Source organism: Oncorhynchus kisutch, linkage group LG1 (genome assembly GCF_002021735.2).
Source record: "Oncorhynchus kisutch isolate 150728-3 linkage group LG1, Okis_V2, whole genome shotgun sequence".
NCBI lineage: Eukaryota > Metazoa > Chordata > Actinopteri > Salmoniformes > Salmonidae > Oncorhynchus > Oncorhynchus kisutch.
This window is the reverse complement of record NC_034174.2, coordinates 24,151,883-24,161,819: the sequence shown is the minus strand read 5'-3', so window position 1 is coordinate 24,161,819 and position 9,937 is coordinate 24,151,883. Positions and strand designations below refer to the sequence as shown.

The window sequence follows — 9,937 nt, the reverse complement described above, 5'->3', positions numbered from 1 at the left end:
GGAGAACCCTTTGGCGAGAATGCCAAGAGTGTGCAAAGCTGTCATCAAGGGAAAGGGTGGCTATGTAGTAATCAATACGTTTTTGGTTACTACATGATTCCATATGTGTTATTTCATAGTTTTGGTGTCTTCACTATTATTCTACAATGTAGAAAATAGTAAAAATAAATAAAAACTCTGGACTTTTGTCCGGCAGTGTAACTACCTACACTTCATAGAAAATGTGCTCTTTTAGTATTTCTCCAGCTGGTTTCCTGAAAAAGAAAGCCTCCACTTCTATGTCAAAGATAATAAAACACTGTAGTAAATACTACAGTATAGTAAAGTCTGCAAAAACACTACAGTAAATACTACAGCATAGAACATTCTGCATAAACCACTACAGTAAATACTACAGTATATTATAATCTGCAAAAACACTACAGTAAATACTACAGTATATTATAATCTGCAAAAACACTACAGTAAATACTACAGTATATTATAATCTGCAAAAATACTACATGAATTACTATAGCACATACTACAGTCCTCAAAAACACTACAGTAAATGCTACAGTATATTATAATCTGCAAAAATACTACATTAATTACTATAGCACATACTACAGTCTGCAAAAACACTACAGTAAATGCTACAGTATATTATAATCTGCAAAAATACTACATTAAATACTATAGCACATACTACAGTCCTCAAAAACACTACAGTGAATACTACAATAAAGGCTGAAAAAACACTAAAGTGAATACTATAATATTTATACCATGTTACAGTATACTATAACACTTTTATGTGGGTAACCCTTGCTGCAGTGCTGGAAAGCTATAATCTCCACAGCAGCAAGGCGATTTCAGGTCAATTCGACAGATAGATGTTTAACTAGACTTTCTCTGGACTTGTTACAGGTTAGTCAAATGAAAGATGCACTATGCAGAATTCGCTCCGCCATTTCCTGGTTTCTAAAATGTAGTTTGCCTAATAGTTCACCTAATTTCAGTTTATGTGACAAAACAAGAAAGTATAGTGTAGAGCCCTCAAACTCTGGACTTCGAAGCCAGTTCCACTGTGTTTTTTCATTGTTCCCCTCGAATCAGGCACTGATTTAGACCCGGGACACCAGTTGTGTGCAATTAAATATCAGGAATGTTGGCAGTTGATGTTACTCTTCAATAACACAGACCCAAAGCAAATCAGGGGGAGAAAAAAAGGTTTATTCAAAGATAAAACCAAATCATAGATGGTGTGCTGAGAAGTAGATGTTCATTCTTCCCTATCCTCAGTGATTCTTTCCATAGAACAAAGAGGCAGGATATAGTTTTATATCCGAACCCTAGCCTGTGGTTGACCAATTAGAATTCCTTGCAATAAAACTGTTTCAGGCTCAATGCCTAGACAAATTCCTCCCATGTCTCTGACCCATTGATCATTAATTCCCTATTTCAGAAATACCACTATTTCCATTGATCATTAATTTCCTCTTGACCTTTAATCTTCTGCTTATTCTTACACTCCCCCTAGACCATTTTAAAAATACATATACTTAAATATGTATTCCTAGAAAATAATAGGAAACATGAAAATATAGGCAGTATAAAAAACATTAGCAGTAAGCATAAAATAATTCACATTAAACACCTTGCTGTCGCGCCCTGACCGTAGATTGCTTTGTATGTTTCTATTTTTTGTTTGGTGTGATGTGGGTGGACATTCTATGTTTGCATGTCTAGGTTATGTATTTCTATGTTTTGGCCGAGTATGGTTCTCAATCAGTGACAGCTGTCTTTCGTTGTCTCTGATTGAGAACCATACTTAGATAGCCTGTTTTCCCACTGTTAGTTGCGGGTGGTTATTTTCTGTTTAGTGTTGGTTGCACCTTGCAGAACGGTTTCGGCTATTCTTTTGTTGTTTTGTATTTGAGTGTTCAGTTCAGTATATTAAAGATGAATACGTACCTCGCTGCATTTTGGTCTGACGATTCCTCTTCTTCTTCCGATGAATGCCGTGACACTTGCATTTCTATAAAACACAAAGGGTATATTTTACTTGCTGCTACAATAAGAAATACATTTCAAACAAAGTTACAGACAATAAGTATTAACAGGTGTAATGATGATGTCCCTTACGACTCCTACCACATCCTGTATTACTGTGCGCACATCCTCAAGGGTGCGTGCTCAGCCCCCTCCTGTACTCCCTGTTCATCCATGACTGCATGGCCAAGCACACCTCCAACTCAATCATCAAGTTGCAGATGACACAACAGTAGTAGGGTTGACTACCAACGATGAGGAAACAGCCTACAGGGAGGAGGTGAGGGCTCTGGGAGTGTGGTGCCTGGAAGACAACCTCTCACTCCACGTCAACAAAACAAAGCAGATGATTGTGGACTTCAGGAAACAGCAGAGGGAGCACCCCCCTATCTACATCGACAGGACCACAGTGGAGAAGGTGGAAAACTTCAAGTTCCTTGGCGTACACATCGCTGACAAACTGAAATGGACCACCCACACAGACAGCGTGGTGAAGAAGGTGCAACAGAGCCTCTTCAACTCCAGGAGGCTAAAGAAATGTTGCTTGTCACCTTAAACTCTCACACATTTTTACAGATGCACAATTGAAAGCATCCTATTGGGCTGTATCATCACCTGGTATGGAAACTGCACCGCCCGCAACCGCAAGGCTCTCCAGAGGGTGGTGCGGTCTGCCCAACGCATTACTGGTGGGCAAACTACCCACCCTCCAGGACACCTACAGCACCCGATGTCACAGGAAGGCCAAAAAGATCATCAAGGACATCAACCACCCGAGCCATTGCGTGTTCACCCAGCTATCATCCAGAAGGTGAGGTCAGTACAGGTGCATCAAAGCTGGGACGGAGAAACTGAAAAACATTTTCTATCTCAAGGCCATCAGACTGTTAAACAGCCACCACTAGCACATTAGAGGCTGCTGACTATAGGCATAGACTAGAAATCACTGGCCACTTTAAGGAATGGAACACTAGTCACTTTAATAATGTTAACATATCTTGCATTACTCATCTCATATGTATATACTGTTTTTTCTATACTATTCTACGGTATCTTAGTCACTTAATAATGTTAACATATCTTGCATTACTCATCTCATATGTATATACTGTATTCTATACTATTCTACGGTATCTTAGTCCGTTCATATGTATAACTCTTTCCTACTTAGATTTATGTGCATTGGGTATTTGTTGTGTAATTTGTTAGATATTACTGCACTGTTGGAGCTAGAAGCACACGCAATTCGCTACACCAGCAGTAACATCTGCTAATCACGTGTATGTGACCAATAAAATTGGATTTGATTTTGATTAGGAGGAAACTCACAAAATAAATCATTGTCTGCAAGACAATAATATTCAATGGTCCTATTGGCAAGGTGCCTCATTCACAGAGTCCTTTAAGAGTTACCAGCTCTTACACACTGGTATCAGTCCCACATAGACAGTCTGCCGGTAGTGAGGAATTCTTCTTCTGTTCAACTGGTTGATAAGGACTTCTCTAATGAACACTTCACTGGTGATCATGTATCATTTCAGGTACAGGCCTTGGGTCAAGGAATATTGCTTCAGTTTCAGACGACAGATTATCATAACCTGGAACGAAGGAAACAAAAAAGTGAAAGTAACATGTCCTAGTTTCAAGAGAAATTGACATTTCACCTAGATGTCCCTAATATGACGACTGCGGTGTACAACATAGAAGCTTATCAGGTTCTGATCATCTTACTATGCTTCTTCACCCAAGATTGACCCCCGATTGCTAATCAATCAGTTCTTCATTCTCCAGGCTCCGCTTAGTCATCAAAATGGATAATCTTGCAATGAGTGACATGTATCCATCGTGATTTTCTCTGAACTTTCACTGCTGACCTTGTTATGAGCAAAACATGATAAGGACCTTCCCAGTTTGGTCCTAATGTCTCTGTTCCATATTGTTTTACCATCACCCACTGTCCTGGTTCTACGTCATGTCCCCCCTCGGGAGTTATTCCCCTATTTTACTTGTCTGTCTGCTTCCCCTACTGCATTAGAGTCCTAGGACCATGCCCCAGGACTACCTGACATGATGACTCCTTGCTGTCCCCAGTCCACCTGGCCATGCTGCTGTTCCAGTTTCAACTGACCTGAGCCCTAGGACCATGCCCCAGGACTACCTGACATGATAACTCCTTGCTGTCCCCAGTCCACCTGGCCATGCTGCTGCTCCAGTTTCAACTTCCACCTGACTGTGCTGCTGCTCCAGTTTCAACTGTTCTGCCTTATTATTATTCGACCATGCTGGTCATTTATGAACATTTGAACATCTTGGCCATGTTCTGTTATAATCTCCACCCGGAACAGCCAGAAGAGGACTGGCCACCCCACATAGCCTGGTTCCTCTCTAGGTTTCTTCCTAGGTATTGGCCTTTCTAGGGAGTTTTTCCTAGCCACCGTGCTTCTACACCTGCATTGCTTGCTGTTTGGGGTTTTAGGCTGGGTTTCTGTACAGCACTTTGAGATATCAGCTGATGTACGAAGGGCTATATAAATAAATTTGATTTGATTTGATTTGATTAGAGAGTTGTATGCAATAGTTAAGCATTGTGTCACTCACAAAGTGACCGTCTCAAATCTAACGTGCCTGTCACTATCACATTGTCCATTATAGTAACTGCCCAGCCTGCCTTCCTCACACCCTCCTTCACAATGCTTGAACCGTCTGTGTACAAGATAAGCTCAGGGTTTTCCTACGGATGACTCTTAGTAAACCCATCAGAGAGCTGATCCACAACAGTGGTGTTCAAGTAATGTGGTGTCTGAAGGAAGCATCAGAGTAGCTGGATTACATGGTGTGCCACGTTGTATGATGATGTTATACAACTTTTGAAGTTAATGTAATACCATTTTTAAGTGAGAGAACCACTCTGGATAAGGGCAGGACAGCTCCTCCAGATGTGAACATGAAGAACCATTTCACAGTGGAGAAGTGTAGGCTAGAGATAATAAAGAAATATTCCGTCATTGTTGACAAAGATGGAACATGGAATCTGTCTGATATGCAAAAAGCGTAAGGAAAACTCGTTGACAAAAACACAATGGTCTTTAACAGTGTTTGCAGAAATCAGAAAAAGTGAAGATAAATGCTGTCTTGAGAACCGTGATAGGACATTACAGAGAAATAAAGAGAGTTTGAGGGCTCTTGGTGAACAGATAAAAACCTTAAAAGAAGAAATTCAACAATTACAGGCAAGGGTCGTAAAAGCAGACTTGGTCCCAACCTGTGGACCTTTTGTTCCCTTAGGCTGAATTGCGCAAGGATGATAGGGTTTCAAACATCTGGTCTGCATTGCGTGGCTTTGAGTCAATATATTCTGACAGCGGTAAGGTTGTAAAGACAAACCTCCGGTGACAGTAATCACACATAAATCGGCATCTCCAAAACAGTTGGATGAATGGTCAAAAACTTTGAAGCATCCACGAGACAGGGGTATGAAGATGTGGGACCCCGTATCTCTACTTGCACATCATCATCTGCACATCTATCACTCCAGTGTTAATGCTAAATTGTAATTACTTCTCCACTATGGCCTATTTATTGCCTTACCTCCCTAATCTTACTACATTTGCACACACTGTATATAGAATTTTCTATTGTGTTATTGACTGTTTGTTTATCCCATGTGTAACTCTGTGTTGTTCTTTTTGTCGCACTGCTTTGCTTTATCTTTGCCAGGTCGCAGTTGTAAATGAGAAATTGTTCTCAACTGGCCTACCTGTGAAATAAAATGTTTTAAAAAATGTTGAAGCGTTATACGAAACTCTACAATCTGCATCCTTATGATGGGTTCCAGTTATTAGCCTTTGTTTTGAACAACCATGAACATGGTGTTGTTGAAGAAAAGGTTTATAGAGCTTTGGGTGGTGAAGAGCAAGATGTGGTCGATGGATGGAGAACCATACATGTTTTCCTTAAGGGTCTCACCAATGCAACCACCAATTGGGGAGAGATAACCAATGTGTTCAAAAATCGAAAGAACCGTTTGTTGAATTTGAAGGTTTAGAGCAGTTAGACACAGTAGGTTACCTGACATGGAAGATGAAGATACACTCAATTCCTCCAAAATGGGGCAATCACTCAATCTATACACAATGATTTGCAAAAAAAAATGTTTGTTTCCACAACTACTGATTGGGAGAGACAAAACTACGGCAACATCATGGAAAGGCTGTCACGACTGGATAGAGACATCAGTCAACATAATAAACCAGCTGTTATCAGAGTTGTGCAGGTTCCGAGTGAAACCAACAACATTATTCGTTCAGCAGAAGAGAAACCTGGTGTACAGTTGAAGTGGGAAGTTTACATATACCTTAGCCAAATACATTTAAACTCAGTGTTTTACAATTCCTGACATTTAATCCTAGTAAAAATTCCCTGTTTTAGGTCAACTAGGATCACCACTTTATTTTAAGAATGTGAAATGTCAGAATAATAGTAGAGATAATTATTTATTTCAGCTTTTATTTATTTCATCACATTCCCAGTGGGTCAGAAGTTGACATACACTCAATTAGTATTTGGTAGCATTGCCTTTAAATTGTTTAACCTGGGTCAAATGTTTTGGGTAGCCTTCCACAAGCTTCCCACAATAAGTTGGGTGAATTTTGGCCTATTGCTCCTGACAGAGCTGGTGTAACTGAGTCTGATTTGTAGGCCTCCTTGCTCGCACACGCTTTTTCAGTTCTGCCCACAAATTTTCTATAGGATTGAGGTCAGGGCTTTGTGATGGCCACTCCAATACCTTGACTTTGTTGTCCTTTAGCCATTTTGCCACAACTTTTGAAGTGTGCTTGGGGTCATTGTCCATTTGGAAGACCCATTTGTGACCAAGCTTTAACTTCAGGACTGATGTCTTGAGACGTTGCTTCAACATATCCACATAATTTTCCTGCCTCATGCTGCCATCTATTTGTGACACAACATGATACTGCCACCCCCGTGCTTCACAGTTGGGATGGTGTTCTTTGGCTTGCAAGCCTCTCCCTTTTTCCTCCAAACATATCTATGGTTATTATGGCCAAACTGTTCTATTTTTGTTTCATCAGACAAGAGACATTTCTCCAAAAAGTACAATTTTTGTCCCCATGTGCAGTTTCAAACCGTAGTCTGGCTTTTTTAGGGTGGTTTTGTAGCAGTGGCTTCTTCCCTGCTGAGTGGCCTTTCAGTTTTTTTTAAATTATTTGAACCTTTAAATCAAATCAAATCAAATTTTATTTAACTAAGTCAGTTAAGAACAAATTCTTATTTTCAATGATGGCCTAGGAACAGTGGGTTAACTGCCTGTTCAGGGGCAGAACGGCAGATTTGTACCTTGTCAGCTCAGGGATTTGAACTTGCAACCTTTCGGTTACTAGTCTTAACTGACTTGCCTAGATACAATTAAATTAAATTGATGCAGGGGTGTGGATAGGCTCATTTGAACAACCTATTTTAGGACTTGATGTTACGATGCAACTTGACTCTACACTGAACATTTCTGAAGGGAAGGTGACGTGGCAAATCAAATCAAATGTTTATTTGTCACATACACATGGTTAGCAGATGTTAATGCGAGTGTAGAGAAATGCTTGTGCTTCTTGTTCTGACAATGCAGTAATAACCAACGAGTAATCTAACCTAACAATTTCACAACAACTACCTTAAACACACAAGTGTAAAGGGATGAAGGATATGTACATAAAGATATATGAATGAGTGATGGTACAGAACGGCATAGGCAAGATGCAGTAGATGGTATAGAGTACAGTATATACATATGAGATGAGTAATGTAGGGTATGTAAACACTATATTAAGTGGCATTGTTTAAAGTGGCTAGTGATACATGTATTACATACATTTTTCTATTATTAAAGTGGCTGGAGTCGAGTCAGTATGTTGGCAGCAGCCACTCAATGTTAGTGGTGGCTGTTTAACAGTGTCAGGCATATGTGTATAGGTGGCAGGGAAGTCAGGCGCAGGAGAGTCAAACGGAGTGTAAAATGGAGTCTTTTAATACTGTCCCAGTAACATGCTCCATAACACTAAACAGGAAAAGAATATAAACAAATATGGGTACGAAGACCCGTCGCGCACCTATACAACAAAAAACACTACACTGACAATAAACAATCTCTGACAAAGACATGAGGGGAAACAGAGGGTTAAATACACAACAGGTAATGAATGGGATTGAAAACAGGTGTGTGGGAAGACAAGACAAAACCAATGGAAAATGAAAAATGGATCAATGATGGCTAGAAGACCGGTGAAGTCGAACGCCGAGCACCGCCCGAACAAGGAGAGGCAACGACTTCGGTAGAAGTCGTGACAAACAGTCTGATGGCCTTGAGATAGAAGCTGTTTTTCAGTCTGTCGGTCCCTGCTTTGATGCACCTGTACTGACCTCGCCTTCTGTATGATAGTGGGGTGAACAGGCAGCGACTCGGGTGGTTGTTGTCCTTGATGATCTTTATGGCCTTCCTGTGACATCGGGTGGTGTAGGTGTCCTGGAGGGCAGGTAGTTTGCCCCCGGTGATGCGTTGTGCAGACCTCACTACCCGCTGGAGAGCCTTAAGGTTGTGGGCGTACCAGGGGGATGCTGTGGGGATGCTCTCGATTGTGCACCTGTAAAAGGTTGTGAGTGCTTTCGGTGACAAGCCAAATTTCTTCAGACTCCTGAGGTTGAAGAGGTGGACCAATTCAGTTTGTCCGTGATGTGTACGCCGAGGAACTTAATACTTACTACCTACTCCACTACTGTCCCGTCGATTAGGATAGGGGTGAGCTCCCTCTGCTGTCCACGATCATCTCCTTTGTTTTGTTGACGTTGATTGTGAGGTTATTTAGACAACTGCAGGGATCTACAGTTCAGAACCATCCTATTTGGACGACGAAGAAAAAGGAGTGTGTAACTTTGGATATGGAACCAATGTATTCATGTGTTGTCATGTGTTGCCCCACCGTTAGCAAGGAAGCTATGGCCACTACTAAAGTAGTGATTAAAGATCTATGGGACATGGGTATAGTTGAAACGACACATTCTGCCAACATGTTGTTCATACTCTTTCGACAATGAATCGAGCTGCACAGGTCATAGCTGCTCGTTGCTCCGGTCCTCATAGGGTAAGAGTTGAATACCCCTAGTGTAGAGAGTCATTGTACCATTTAAACCGCTGTGAAATATATTTTTCATAACCCCAAAATATTATTTACAGCTGTTTGAAGCTGGTGTACAAAACCAAAAGTAAAATAAGCAAATATTAAACTTATGAAAGGGAAGCATAGAAATAGCATGCACAGAACAGATATACCACTTCTTAGACTTGCTTTCAATGAGAATGACAGATTTATAACACACATTTCTATGTGAATTTGGTTGGGTGGTCCAAAAAGTTACACATTGCAGCTCAAGTTTTTTGCTAAATGCAATTCGTAATCTCTTCGGATGCAAGAATGTAAGCTCAACCACAGGGTCTGTGCATTTTTTCTCCTCACACCTCGAACAGCAACATCAGTCTTCACACGATTGGCCAGTAATCTTAACTTCTTCGATATAGGGGGCGCTCTTTTAATTTTTGGATGAAAAACGTTCCCGTTTTAAACAAGATATTTTGTCACGAAAAGATGCTCGACTATGCATATAATTGACAGCTTTGGAAAGAAAACACTCTGACGTTTGCAAAACTGCAAAGATATTGTCTGTGAGTGCCACAGAACTGATGTTACAGAAAAAAAACAGATAAAAATACAATCAGGAAGTGCCACAGTTTTTTAAACCGCCTCATGGCAATGACTCCTTATATGGCTGTGGAGGAGCTAGGAGTCAGCTTACCCTTTCCACGTTTTCCCCAAGGTGTCTGCAGCATTGTGACGTATTT

At 40.7% G+C, this 9,937-nt stretch overlaps 1 non-coding gene across 1 annotated transcript; it reads left to right on the top strand.

Moving 5' to 3' along the window:
• Positions 1-215: 215 nt before the first annotated feature.
• On the top strand, positions 216-272 carry LOC116376295 (U7 small nuclear RNA). Its single transcript, XR_004211720.1, has one exon. It is a non-coding gene; the product is annotated as a U7 small nuclear RNA (small nuclear RNA).
• The last annotated feature ends 9,665 nt before the right edge of the window (positions 273-9,937 follow it).